General features: G+C 37.3%; 1 long non-coding RNA gene across 1 annotated transcript in view; it reads right to left on the bottom strand.

Moving 5' to 3' along the window:
- The window catches only part of LOC120526120, a 31447-nt gene that overhangs the window by 2050 nt on the left and 15957 nt on the right, over positions 1-13440 (bottom strand). Inside the window, exon 3 of the long non-coding RNA XR_005633079.1 lies at positions 3465-3562. This is a non-coding gene — a long non-coding RNA (uncharacterized LOC120526120). The remainder of the gene's footprint in view (positions 1-3464; positions 3563-13440) is intronic.

The following is a 13440-nucleotide window of genomic DNA, read 5'->3' as shown; positions in this document are numbered from 1 at the left end:
ATGCAAATGGCAAATGAACCAGCAGTTTTTCATCTAAAATGTTTCTATTTATTCCTGTGTGTATTCTTTGTGCACTATTTGGTTTCATAAAATACTAAAGAAAAAAAAAGAAGGGAACTAAAGAAAAAAATTACTGACTTAGTTTAGGCTTCAAATCATTTGGATGATATCCTTAAAAAGGAAAAACAAATCTGTGGTATAAGAAAAACCTGACATGGCAGAATTAAAACAGTAACAAGCCAAAAATTTTAATGTGATTTGTTATTGTCAAGAAATGTTTTCCAATTAAGCAACAAAAACCTGGAGCCACTGTGGCCCTCCAGGACCAAATGTTACTCACACCTGATTTTGAACAACAGCAGTCAGGACTAATGAATTTAAATGTTCCAACAACCTATATTATACTGTAGATTCCAAACTGGACATTACAAACTCATATAAACTAAGAGAAGCAAGCTGACATCTTAGTTGATGTCAGCATTTGTGAAGAGGTTAGATTTCATAATATTACAATAAAAAAGATTACTTTCAGAAACAGTTATTTATTTCCTTTATTTCCAACTAGCTGAAACACCCAGCATTGCCCAGGAAAAAAAATAAAGTGTTTTTTTTAATTGTTTGAGAAAAATATAATTAAAATAAAACACAACTTTAAAAATAAAAATAAATTAACAAACAATTAAGACTCATTAATGTACTTGTCTTGCGGTCTTGCATGTATGCTATCGTCAAGATGACGCTCGGAACCGGCCAACTCTATTTAATTTCAAAAGCAACAGGTGTGCGGTGGCGCTCAAACATAAAGAATGCTGGCAGTCGCCTCCAGTTCGCCCTCTGGTGGTCGTTCCAAGTGTCATCTGGATGATCACATGCATGCAAGATGGCAAGATCCCCCCCACCCTACCCAGAAGGGGGTGACGTTAGGGTTGACTTCACCCTACAGTATTTTTAGTAGACCAATGAGAAACATGTGTACCAAGTTTCATGAAAATCGCTCCAGCCATTCGGAAGTGATGCTGGAACATACATACATACACACATTGACTTTTATATATATAGATATTATTATCATTAGCTAATATCATAGAGCAGTCTACATACTTGAATAGGCAAAATTTCAAGTTAACTTTTTACTTTAAATTATAACTGTGATTGGAATGAAACATACAAGTCAAATATTTTAAAGTGTTCCTTGAAAAAGGTGCAGCTTATAATTTATTGAGTATACCCCTACTCTGGTTGCACCAAATACAGTTTATGCCCAGATGCATTCTTTTAAACACCTAGCATTCCCTTTGATTTTGTAAAATTACACTTTCTTTTATATAAAAAAAAATACCACGCCCAGATGATGGCAGAGTTGTTTGCATTATTGCCTCCCAGATGTAGGGAGTTTGCACATCCATCCCATGTCGATCATGTCTCATCATTTTCTTTGTGTACTCTGGTTTCCTCCCAAATCCCAAAAAAGTGGACAACAGAGTTAGTATCACCAAAGTGAGTGCATCCTTCAGTGAATTATTGAACTAGTGCACCTGCCATGGTTTGTCCTTATGCAATGCCTAAGTTGTCAGGGCAGCCCAACATTCTGCCACTCTGCAGTGTGACTGTGTATTACTACAGCTGATACCTTAGTTCCTTTTTGTTTTCTTATTTCCTTCTTTTAGGGGACAGGAAGGGAGCAGGGTTATCTGTCTAAAACTTTATTAAATGTACTGTGTGCTGGGATCTGAGTTACAGCAATGATTCTGCTATCATTTTTTCTGCTATCTAGTTTTACTAAATCTGGAGTCAACATAAACACATTAATGGAAATGTACTGTATCTTCTTAATGCAGCAGAAAATATTAATCATCTAACCTCAAAGTGTTTCAAAGGAATACATTTTTTCTTGTACAAGTATGTATTTGCTCATGTTGGTGTTTAAACAATTTACAGACTTTGGAGGAGGATAAGTTAAATAACATGTAACTTTTACATTGTTTGTAAAGTCATTGTGAAACTAAATTGCATTGGTAGTGCATTTAAATACTGACGAAATATGAATAGCAACATTGTGAATAAGAAAACATTTTCATAAGAACATGTCATTGTGCCTCACAGTGCCAGTTTCCCGTCACTCGCTGTGTTCAAAATATTAAACGACTGAGCTTTGAATGTGCACTGGGTATCATTTGAAACTACATTGGTGGGCACCTGGTTTCATTTCCCTAACTTATTTTGTATACTTGCTGATGCTGCTGGCAGTTCATTTGACAAGTAGAATGATGACTCAGTTGCACTTAGGGTGCAAGGCAGTAGTGGGTTTGTGTTCATTATTTTGAGATGCTGTTTGTAGAGTTGTACATTCTTTGTTTCAGTAGAGACCATTTTTTCACTTCTCTGCCAATGGTGTAATTCTCCTCATTGCCTAACTTTCTCTGCATCCAACATAATCTAGTAGTGTTTTGTGTTTCTAAAAATATCTGTGCTAATACATTAATCACTGTTTGACTTGATTTGATATTCACACATATGGTGCCTGGGTTGGAGTTTGAACCCCGATTTCTCACAGAGCTACACGAAAACTCTGCATCCAAAAGCCGTATTAGTAATGCTGTATTTACATTGCCTTTGTCCTTTAATAAGTGAAATGGGGTATACTGTATATGTGAGCATGCTCTATGATGAACTGATGCTTATTTTAAGGTTTATTTCAGACTTTCATCCAGTGTCATCAGAATTAGTCCTGAAATAGAATAAATGGGTCCATTACTGAACCAACAGGATAGACAAATTTAAGCTTGAAAGTTGGTCTAAGAAGCATACCGTTTATCTCAAGTATTTAGCCATATGTTTACTGTAAACAGAATGAAAAAAATTCAGTATGTGAACCAGTGCACACATTACTAGTGTTTATTAAAATGTTTGGTACAGAGTGTTTTAAATGGAATTGAGGAACAACATTTAAGCATGGCAAGATCAGAAACAATCACACCTTTTGTGCCTATACTAAATCAAAAGGAAATAAATATCATTGTCAAAGGTGTTGGCCAAGGCATCAGAGAAAATCATAAGCATTCAAATTCCATACAAAAAGTGAGAAAGTCGTTAACGATTAAAGACTGTACTGTTAATTATTGTGCCACCATGATAAACCTAGACAGTTTTGGTAACATATTAGAACAGGTGTTTAGGGGCATATTATATTACACCCATTAGTCACTTACTGCTATGTAATACAAAAAAGCATTTATTAAGGTCTAGTTATACTATAGCTAGTCTCTATTGCAAAGTATTGTTAATGATAATTTTGAACTCTTAATAAAACAAAACAAGGTGTTTGTTAAAAGTGTATTCCTTATATGATATCATAAAATTTACCAATGCTGTATTTGTGCTCGTATCTTTTAAAAAACAGTATTAAAGGAACAATGAAATCCACATCTAGGGCTGAATTTGAATTTGCTGTAAATTAGCTGTACCTGTATTGCTGCTGCACTTTAAACAGTTCCTTCAACTCCTGGGGGCTTTCTTAATCAACTCTTGTCCAGCTATTTCCAGACAGTCTGAGATGTTTTTCCTGTTTTGCAAACAGAAAGTGATTCATGCATTGTATAGGACAGAGATCATTGACATCAACAGTGAAAGGTCAGTTTTTCAAAAGTGTTTAATTTTCTTCCATTTTAAAGTTTATCTTTCACTATACAATTATTATTTAGTAACTCCAACACTATGACCTATAGCTAACAGCTTTGATGAAGCTATGAATGAATATTTAGACAAAAATTGATTTCAGTTATATAAAGATAAAAGTTCTTCAGTGGTAGCACAAGAGGGTAACACTGCTCACTTCCAGTGACACAAAGACAGTTCTGTTCCTTGGTTGAGTTCACTATGTATGGAGTTTGTGGGATTTCTTTGTGTTCATCCAAGTTTTCTCCCTAATTGAATTCTGTTTTACTCCCATGATGGGATGACTGGCAAACCTGTACTGGGAGAAACTCCTTCAAAAAATAGATGGATAGAAATGTCTCTTTCTTTTTAAATGTTCTTAAAGCTTCTGAATTTAACCTGACAAAGCCTTTACATTTTTTTTTGTCTTCAGAAAGATCAATTAATATTATGCCACCAGTATTTTGAGGCTTTTACTGTAAGTCAGGTTGTAGCCACACTTTTAATGATGAATGCTACCCCTATACAATTTCAGAATCAGAGGTTAGTACGTGTCCTATGATACTCTTCTTGTCTAATAACACCATTACAGTGGAACCTCGGTTCACGATCATAATTCGTTCCAAAACTCTGGTCTTAACCCGATTTGGTCGTGACCCGAAGTAATTTCCCCCATAGGACTTTATGTAAATACAATTAATCCGTTCCAGACCATACAAACTGTATGTAAATATATTTTCTTTAAAGATTTTTAAGCACAAAAATAGTTAATTATACCATAGAATGCATAGTGTAATGGTAAACTAATGTAAAACTAATGTAAAAATATTGAATAACACTGAGACAAACACCCAGGCTCCCTGTTCTCTCTCTCTTCTCTCTCAGCAGCACGCGAGCCTGCGCTCTCTCTCTCTCCTGCACTGGCTTTATTTATTTAGTTATTTATTACAACTGGCTTTTTGACGGAAGCTGTGGACCCGCTATACCACAGGAGGAAGTTGGGTTGAGAGGAGGTTACAGTTTTGAGGGAGAGTCCCTCTGCATGATGCACCGAGAACAATGTACAGTACAGGGAGAGACTGAACACGTGCAGAAATCATCAGCGCGCACAAACTGAAAGGGAAACTGGCTTGTTCTTATACCGAGTGTGTGGTCGTGAACAGATGCAAAAGTCTGGCGAACATTTTTTGGTCGTAACCCGATTTGTACGTGTTCTGAGACGTTCGTGAACCGTGGTTCCACTGTATGTAATTGGTATAAATTTTAATGAATTAGTAAAGCTCCATGTCTTTATGATACACTGCAACAATGGTGTGAAATAATGTCCACTTTTTTCTAAAAAGTAGCTTATTTATAAAATACAGAAAAAGTGTGCTACTGATTCACACTTAATTCATAATGAAGTCTGCTCATTAGAAAGTTAATGCCTGTATAAAAACATCCATCAATTTTTTAAACCAATTTAAAACTGTTTTAGGGTTTTCTGATGTTTATATTATCATCATTATTTGCCAGCAGAAGCAAGCCCTGGATGAAGTGCCCATGTTATACAGGACTAACTAACTGTATACATAGATATTTGTTCACTTATTCCAAGTATCACTGAGATGCGGGAGAAAAAAAAAACAAAACAGACTATAAAGGAAAGGAAAACCTACACAGGGAATTACGTAAAACACAGACAGGGAGAAGCAATGATAGCCACTGAGTCGAATCCATTTATTTAACAAAATATTACAAATTCAGTGAGAAGATGAAGCTTCATAGTCATTGTGTCCATCCTTCTCTATGTATATCAAAACCTGCTACTGATGAAACAGGAGAATGTTTGAGTTTAGCCTCCCTCATTCATGTATTTGTTCATTTTTCAAACTCAAATGTTAAGTTTTTCAAAAACAGTTCAGGCTGAGGGATATTGCTGCTGCTGAAGAGATTTCTAAGGATAGAGGTAAGTTTGCAGGAGTGCACGTCGACATCAGAAGATTTTTCATTTTTTTTTTTATTTAAAGGCTCACTTGATTGTGGTCATTTTACATTTTGGAGTTTCATTCACTGGTCCTATTTTCAGAAACAGTGCAAAGGAAACCAGACCAACCCTTGAATATTGCAGAGCAGTTTTAAAATAGAGACAAGATGGCTTCCAGAGATCTTACTTACCAGATCATTTTAAGCAATACAGATTAATGTTCTGAGATGTTCCTGTTATTCCATTTCAGTATCATCTAGACCACTACCCTAACACAAAGTATAGAGTGTAAACATACTGTACAACTGGTATTCACCTATGCACCACATTTATAGAATGGGAAAAGATTTTTGTAAAACTGAGAACATACAATTTCCATACAAATGATCCACCAAGATCAAGACAGGAGAACTGTTAAAATATCAGTTTATGATATTTCCATTATAAGAAGACCCAGAGCCTATTCTAAAAAGCAAGGCAGGAACCAAGCCATCATCGGATATCAGACAGACACCTAACATACACTACCAATCTCTTTAGATAATGTAATATGACTTTGGACTTTCAGAGAAAACTTGAATACGTGAAGAAAAGACTCGCAGAAAGAACTGAATTGAAGTAGATGGAGTTATGCAACAATGGCCCATGGATAAAAGTGGTCCATCCTGATAAGTTTTAAAAGTTCAACTTATGCTAAGACTGCTTCAATGTTGGCATATTTAAACCATAAAACATGGTATTCCTCTAAGGCAGGGGTGTCCGGACTTTTTTCACTGGGGGCCACATACAGAGAAATATATGAAGGGCTTGGCCACTCACTAAGGTGAGGTATATTTCCTCACCTCAAGTGTATTAATCTAGCAAAATCTATCAAATATAGGTAAATTATACTTAATACTTAAATACTGTATACTTAAAGAAAAAACAGCATAACAACTCTCCATTAATGAGTTTTCATTTATTGTATTACAAAAAGGTAAGTTGGGTGGTTGAAATGCGAAGGACATCACAGAGATGGCTGTCAGTCATTTTGGTTATCAATCTGCTGTTCAGATTTAACAGAGAAAACGTTTGCTCACATATGTATGTTAAGCCGAAAAGACTGATCTTTCTTTTTGCGTGGCGTCTCATCACCTAAATGTGTTCTAAATTCACAGTTGCAATTCCACAATTCATACTCATTTAATACAAATGAAAGTATGGAGTGGTGTATAAAAACTGATTTCAATTTAGATCTTAATTTAAATATTTAGTTGTTTTTAAAAGCTTTTAATTCTGGGGCTTTAATCAAATTTAACGAAGACTGTTCAACAAAAGGATAACAAGAAAAGCAAAAGAATATTTTATTTAAGGTCAAAATTTAGTTGTCCCTTAGTTTGAAGCAAACCTTTTAGCTCCGGCATTGGTCTTCCATTATTTATCACTTCCTGATTAGCCTGAAAGTCCAATTTTGAGAAATTTTTAAGCTTAGATATATAATCTTCCATTTTGGTAGTCAGTTGGAAGAAAAAATAAAAATACAGTTGTGACTGAAAGTTTGTGAACCCTAATATAGGGTAGATAAAGAGTAGATAAAGAGAAACCAGTTAAACAAATGAGACAAAAATATTATACTTGGTCATTTATTTATTGAGGAAAATGATCGAATATTACATACTTGTGAGTGGCAAAAGTATGTGAACCTCTAGGAATAGCACTTAGTTTGAAGGTGAAATTAGAGTCAGGTGTTTTCAATCAATGGGATGACAATCAGGGGTCAGTGGGCACCCTGTGTTATTTAAAGAACAGGGATCTATCAAAGTCTGCTCTTCACAACACATGTTTTTGGAAGTGTATCATGGCCCGAACAAAGGAGATTTCTAAGGACCTCAGAAAATGAGTTGATGATGAAAAGGTTACAAAACCATCTCTAAAGAGTTTGGACTCCTCTAATCCACAGTCAGACAGATTGTGTACAAATGGAGGAAATTCAAGACCATTGTTACCCTCCCCAGCAGTGGTCGACCAACAAAGATCACTCCAAGAGCAAGGCGTGTAATAGTCAGCTAGGTCACAAAGGACCCCAGGGTAACTTCTAAGCAACTGAAGGCCTCTCTCACATTGGCTAATGTTCATGTTCATGAGTCCACCATCAGGAGAACACTGAACAACAATGGTGTGCATGGCAGGGTTGCAAGGAGAAAGCCACTGCTCTCCAAAAAAAACATTGCTGCTCGTCATTGCAGTTTGCTAAAGACCACATGGACAAACCAGAAGGCTGTTGGAAGAATGTTTTGTGGACAGATGAGACCAAAATAGAACTTTTTGGTTTAAATGAAAACCGTTATGTTTGGAGGAAGGAAAACACTGCATTCCAGCATAAGAACCTTATCCCATCTGTGAAACATGGTGGTGGTAGTATCATGGTTTGGGCCTGTTTTGCTGCATCTGGGCCAGGACGGCTTGCCTTCATTGATGGAACAATGAATTCTGAATTATATCAGAGAATTCTAAAGGAAAATGTCAGGACATCTGTCCATGAACTGAATCTCAAGAGAAGGTGGGTCATGCAGCAAGACAACAACCCTAAGCACACAAGTCGTTTTTACCAAAGAATGGTTAAGGAAGAATGAAGTTAATATTTTGGAATGGCCAAGTCAAATTCCTGACCTTAATCCAAATTGAAATGTTGTGGAACGACCTAAAGTGAGCAGTTAATGTGAGGAAACCCACCAACATCCCAGAGTTGAAGCTGTACTGTATGGAGGAATGGGCTAAAATTCCTCCAAGCCGGTGTGCAGGAATGATCCAAAGTCACTGGAAACGTTTAGTTGCAGTTATTGCTGCAATGGGGGGTTTGGCGGGGTTCTCACACCAGATACTGAAAGCAAAGGCTCACAATACTATATGTAATATTCAATCATTTTCCTCAATAAATAAATGACCAAGTATAATATTTTTGTCTCATTTGTTTAACTGGTTTCTCTTTATCTATTTTTAGGACTTGAGTGAAAATCTGATGATGTTTTAGGTCATATTTATGCAGAAATACAGAAAATTCTAAAGGGTTCAAAAAACTTTCAAGCACAACTATAAACAGACTGCTGCAGTGCACTTGACTTTCTGATTTTGCTAACTTATTGGCGCCAAGAGCCTCCGAGTAGAAGAACAGCAGTAACAAGCAACTACTGGGTTCACATCCACCCCCTTCAGTGCAGCACGGTACTGTCTGCTTCACCTTGTGCCTTTTCACTGCGGTTTTATGTCCGATCAGCAAGACTAAATATGTCATACACTTTCATTAAAGATATTAGTGAGATTGTGGACAGTCAGGGTATATAGTAAACGTGTCTACAAACCTTACATTGGCGACATAAAAAGAAATGGCAACAGGCAGGCACCAATTGCGTGCATCAACCCAGTGTGTGAGGGATAGCACAGTCCGAGGTGAGGTGAGGCTTGTTGCTGCCGCACCTTTTGTTTCTCTCCTGTATTTGAACAGGAAATGCGGCAATTTAGCGATTTTGATAATAAAAATGATCAAAATCATCAGAATCATACCGAAAACAAATTTATAGTACAAATAAGTGGACACATTTATTTTATGTTATCATTATTAGTTTTTTTTTTTTTAGTTTTCATGAGAGCCTCACCTGCCCCTCCTGACCACAAATCCCAGTTTCAAAAATGTCCTTATCCGTTGTTGTTCTCTTTAGACTCCAAAGATCAAGTAGTTCCTCTGTAATGTAAAAGTTATCATCAACTCCCCGCAAAAAAATCAACAGCTGTGTGGTGTCTGTGGCATCTGTGCTCTTATCACATGCAATCGAGTAAAAATCAAAAGTACCAGCTTTATCTGACACTTGATGTTTTAAGTTAGCTGACAAATCTCACCAATTTGCCACTCAACTGCGTTTCTGGACAAATGAACGTTGTTGAATTCCTGCACTTTCTCCAGGCACATTATTCCTGCGACTTAACTGAGGCACTGTTTTATGAAGTCAACATCTGAGAAAGGTTTCCCGTGTTGGGCAGTGAGTTGTGCTACCTTGTAACTGGCTAATGTGGCATTTTCTTGTGTTTTGTTAGCATGGAAAAAATACTGTTGTTGAGCTAGCAGACTAGCTGCCATTTGCCTAACTTTCTGTTTTCGCTCGGCCCCAGTTCGGATGTTTGGTTTTGTAGTGTAGACGCACATTATACTCTTTCATCACTACAATAGTTTTATTGCAAATCAAACAGACACACTTGCCCTTGACTTCTAGGAAGAAATATTTTGCATTCACTTGCTATTGTGTGTTTCTTTGGTTCTGCCATTTTTGGTCACCCATAGCAAAATTGTTCTTTGGTTGCGCTTGTTTGTGAAGATGCTGCCTTCATCAAGACAGTAGCTTTGCCTTGTGTTAAACCTAAGAAGTACAATACAGCTAAGAACAAGTTTTGTGTGTGGGCCATATTTCATTATATTTTTAGAATTTGCTGCGGGCCAATTAAAAATGGACCACAGGCTGCAGTTGGCCCACGGGCCGTAGTTTGGACACCCCTGCCCTAAGGTTTTGTATAATGTCTTAGCCACCACTTTATACTCTAAATGCCCAGTGGGTTAGTCATTGAATTAATATATTGTCCTAATTTTTCAGTAGATTTAAGGAATATGGAATGTTTACCTTCTCAAACTTTTAAAGTGTAATTAATTTCACACCTAACCCTAACCCCTAATCTGAAACATTTCCCCTCACATTGCCAAATAAGGTAATTCACTAAACTTTATAAACAACACACTTTTCTTTGTTGATGCAATTTTGTTAAAAATGTCTTGGAACAGGGAAGAACATCCAGCATGATTCACTGTCTCATGAAATGCATTTACATAAATATTCCAAATCATAAATTTTAAATTCTAAATCACACATTTTTCAGTAGTGCAAGGATGCCTTCTGTATGATGCATTCCTGTAACTTTACTACAGTTGGTTTGGAAAATATAGACCAATGTTTCCTGTGGAGGACTAAAGTTAATTTCTGAGGAGACATTTAACCTGCTCAATTTAGGGGAGTCTGTTATGAATGAGTGGTTTTAGCAGAAAACAAAAAATTATTAACAACATTTACTTGTGCAGCAAATCTTCACACATAGAATGCAGCTTTACAAAAATGATTTACAAGATGTCAAAGAGATGACTACAAGAAATTAAATGAAAAGGTAAAATGCAACACCTGGTATCATTTTGAAACACAGAATTGATTTTTATCACCTATAAATGATTTGACTTGACATTATAATATTGTACTAAGAATAACAGTTACATGAAATCTGATTGAAGGAGAGTGAACAGGGCATAACAGACTGCGATGGGTTGGTTAAGTTCTCGAAAGTTTTACATTTCAGTATGAAAGATTACAATAAGTCTATAAATCCAAGTAAGCCAAAGATTTTAGTAGAAGCACACATCATATATCAGTCTCCTACTGGTTCTTTGCATTGACACTCCCATACTACACAGTGACAAAAGTCCATTCATCCATCCATTATCCAACCCGCTATATCCTAACAACAGGGTCACAGGGGTCCGCTGGAGCCAATCCTAGGCAACACAGGGCGCAAGGCAGGAAACAAACGCTGAGCAGGGCGCCAGCCCACTGCAAGTGACAAAAGTCAGTCCTGCAAAACAATTTTTTCTCTCTGTGACTTTCTAAACTTCTTTAACAGATTCCTAAACAGTAGCCTCTGGTTTGCTTTCTGAACCAAACTGGATGTGATTATGTGCTCCCTTTGATTTTAATTCTTCCTATTTGGTGAATTCCCAATGTATATCCTTCATTATGGGAAGTTTATACTTCATATTTGCTTCAAACAAAACTTCCACCAATATAGTATATCCTTTATTATGAACAGTTAAGTCTCAATTTCCCACAGTCCCCAGGCTCTGTTTTTTTCTTTTTTACCAAGGTTCACAAATAATGGCATCTTTTAGGAGATGAGTAGTAAATTTGAACAGATCACAGTAATCCCCTGCCTATCGCGGAAGTTACGTTTCAGACCCATCAGCGACAGGTGAAAATCCAATATAGAAAGACCATATGAATAAACTTTTGTAATAATTTAAGCCTTAAAGTACCCATCCCACACGCTTTAAACACATGTAAACTTATTAAAACACACTTTGTAAACACATATGATATGTGGATGTCGGGCTAAAGATATGAGTAGCATCTCTCTATTATAAAACATTTTAATGTCACGCAAGACAAGGCAGTTAGACAAAAGAACAGCTGCTGTACAGGCTTTTAAATGATTGACGCGCAGAGCGATAAGCAGAACAAGCATCTTGGCAGAAGCAGCACAAAGCTAGCAAAGCCACTTCTCCTTAAGTGTGCATTCAGCTCCCCCCTTCACAATGATAAATGGCAGGAGCATAGCACGCCTCCGTGGAATGGGTTGAGCAAAGCGATCGAGACCAGATCATCTCTCGCAAGACTAGACATTATAACCTTAGGAAGCAAAACCCGTGAGATGGTGACTTTTGGACATCACGCCCTACTTACAAACAATTTAAAACAAGTTCACTGACATCTAACCTAGCAGTTGTTGGAATGCTTTTGGCAGACAAAGTTCAGGTGCTCTTAAAACAAGAACAAGCAGAAAACGCAGCTTTCCAGCAGCAGGTGCAGAAAGCCAGCAGATGATCCGAGCACTTCTCCTTAGCGTGCGTTCAGTCCTCACCCCCCAATACACACACACACGCACACTCACTCCTCCTCCTCCTTCAGAACTCGCAGAGCGACAAGCAGAACAGGCAACTTGGAAGAAGCAGCACAAAGCCAATAGCTGACCCATCCACTTCTGATTAGCGTACGTTCAACTTCCCCTCTTCACAAAATGAGCAGCAGAGACGCGAAGTGGCAAAAGGACAGCTGCTGTACAGGCTTTTAAGTGATTGACTTTAAAGAATAGGCAAATTTCACCTTGGGACCAGGCTTGGATTCAAGTCCTGGTCCCTACAGCTGTGATGCTACAGTAATTGTGACTGTGACACTGTTCTGCAACTTAAACAGCATAACGTTTCTATTAATGTATTATCTTGTTGAAAGGTGAAGTTCTTCTTTAACATCAGCTTTCCACCACAAAACACAAGACAGCAACTCTATCCCAACCAAATCCCCTGTTATCTCAGAGGAGATGCAGTCCCAAGGCACCATGCTTGACCATAAGTGATGGGTTAATCATATTTTTAAGTCTTACCCTAGTCACATTAGACAGTAAGATATTTTCCAGATAGTATTAGGAGAATGCATATGTCTTGTTTTAAACTTTTTTCAAATTTTATAACATTAGATAGATAGATAGATAGATACTTTATTAATCCCAAGGGGAAATTCACATAATCCAGCAGCAGTATACTGATACAAAGAAACAATATTAAATTAAATAGTAATAAAAATGAAAAAATGAAAAAATAAAAATAAAATTAATGTTAGCATTTACTCCCCCCGGTGGAATTGAAGAGTCGCATAGTGTGGGGGAGGAACGATCTCCTCAGTCTGTCAGTGGAGCAAGACAGTGACAAAAGTCTGTCACTGAAGCTACTCCTCTGCCTGGAGATGATCCTGTTCAGTGGATGCAGTGGATTCTTCATGATTGACAGGAGTTTGCTTAATGCCCGTCGCTCTGCCACAGATGTTAAACTGTCCAACTTTACTCCTACAATACAGCCTGCCTTCTTAACAAGTTTGTCCAGGTGTGAGGCGTCTTTCATCTTTATGCTGCCACCCCAGCACACCACCGCGTAGAAGAGGGCACTTGCCACAACTGTCTGGTAGAACATCTGCAGCATCTTACTG

This window comes from Polypterus senegalus, chromosome 3 (assembly GCF_016835505.1).
Source record: "Polypterus senegalus isolate Bchr_013 chromosome 3, ASM1683550v1, whole genome shotgun sequence".
In the NCBI taxonomy this organism is placed as follows: domain Eukaryota; kingdom Metazoa; phylum Chordata; class Cladistia; order Polypteriformes; family Polypteridae; genus Polypterus; species Polypterus senegalus.
The sequence above is the reverse complement of the archived record's forward strand: the minus strand, read 5'-3'. Positions and strand labels throughout refer to the sequence as shown.